This window comes from Sus scrofa, chromosome 3 (genome assembly GCF_054392235.1).
Source record: "Sus scrofa isolate SSC_HxYL_T2T_F1_AM1 chromosome 3, Sscrofa_HxYL_maternal_Yorkshire_Landrace_v2.0, whole genome shotgun sequence".
NCBI classification, from domain to species: Eukaryota; Metazoa; Chordata; class Mammalia; order Artiodactyla; family Suidae; genus Sus; species Sus scrofa.
Genome location: NC_139385.1, coordinates 77,969,673 through 77,971,362, shown reverse-complemented (window position 1 = coordinate 77,971,362; position 1,690 = coordinate 77,969,673). Strand labels below are relative to the sequence as shown.

The 1,690-nt window shown below is 37.8% G+C and overlaps 1 pseudogene; it reads left to right on the top strand.

The window, feature by feature from the left end:
• The first annotated feature begins 1,219 nt into the window (after positions 1–1,219).
• LOC100522071 (ATP synthase F(0) complex subunit j, mitochondrial pseudogene) lies at positions 1,220–1,401 on the top strand (annotated as a pseudogene).
• Positions 1,402–1,690: the final 289 nt, after the last annotated feature.

Below are 1,690 nucleotides of genomic sequence, written 5' to 3'. Positions count from 1 at the left end.
TCTTTTTTTCTTTTTATTTTGTCTTTTTGTCACTTTAGGGCTGCATCTGCGGCATATGGAGGTTCCCAGGCTAGGGGTCTAATTCGAAGTGTGACTGCTGGCCTACGCCAGAGCCACAGCAACCCCAGATCCAAGCCGCGCTGTGACCTACACCACAGCTCACAGCAACGCCAGATTCTTAACCCCCTGAGCGAGGCCAGTGATCAAACCTGCAATCTCATGGTTCCTAGTTGGATTTGTTTCCGCTGTGCCACAACGGGAATTCCATGACTGTTTTTTTTATTTTTGAACAAATAATTTTGTTCATTTATTTTTATTTTGCTGAGCGATTTTTTTGCCATGCCCATGGCATGCAGAAGTTCCTGGGCCAGGGATCGAACCCATGCCACAGTGGAGACCCAAGCCACTGCAGTGACAACACTGGATCCTCAACCCACTACACTGCAAGGGAACTCCTACTGAATAACTTTCTGTTGTTTTTCTTTCAGATGTGCTTTTCAGGTACCAAAGCTCCTCAGTCTTTATATCACTGAAGATAATTTCATTTTTTTCACACTCGTATAGTATTTGGACTGTTTGTAGAATTTAAAATTCTAAATGACTTTTCTACAAAACACGAACTTCAAGGAGTTTTCTAGAAACTTCCTGTTGTGGCGCAGTGGGTTAGGGATCCAGTAATGTGGAACCTGCAGAATAGGTTGCAGTTGCAGCTCAGGTTTAATCCCTAGCTTGGGAACTCCAAATGCCCTGGGAGCAGCTGAAAAAGAAAAAAAAAAGTTTTCTTCAATCCTGTTTCCAATATTATCTAAAGCAATATGTTTATTGTTTTTTGCTGGTTGTTATTTATTTTCTGTATTTCTAAATTTTAATTATATTTTTCACTATATATTTTCTACTGTATACAAGAAAATGGTCCTTTTCCCTTATGTTTCATTATAGGTACGTAAGTTTTGCTCCATCTCTTGAAACGTTTTTCTCTATTTAATACATCATCCAATCCATCTTTTGACTTTATTCACTTTTCTGAAACTTCTGTTGAACAAATCTTGGGACTTCTAGAAGACTTAATAATGGAAAAAAATCTTACTTTGAACCAAGAGCATAATACATAAACCTGTTTTGATCTAAAAATTGAGTTTCTCATTATATAATTATTGGTGACTTTTCTGAGTCATTGGTTGTGGCTCAGGGCTGCTTGAGATACTGGTCCTGTGTCAAGATGCTTTAAAACCTGATTTAAAATATTTGGATCCCCATGAACCTCTACTATACCCAAGTTTGCTAGGAGATTTGGGTAACCATGGAGTTGAGGAACTTCAGAATTTATAAAATCAGAAGTGCTAATAAAAGAAGTAAAGAACTGAAAGCTTCAATCCTGCACCTGCTCATGGTCATCATTAACCAGATTTATTGGGATGGAGCATCGGTCTGTCTGTGTTGTGAGAACGTGAGCATTGTATCAGTGCTGCTGCCTTTGCATGTGAATAAACTTACCTGTGAGACAAACACATACTATATATATATGCAGTGAGAGAGACAGATATCAAAAAGAAAGGTGCTAGAACAATTAGACATCTACATGTGCAAAAAGTGAATCTAGAATACAAATTTTATACTTCACAAAAATTGACTCAAAATGTTTCATAGGCCGTAGATCACATGATCATGGATAATAGATCTAAATGTAAAA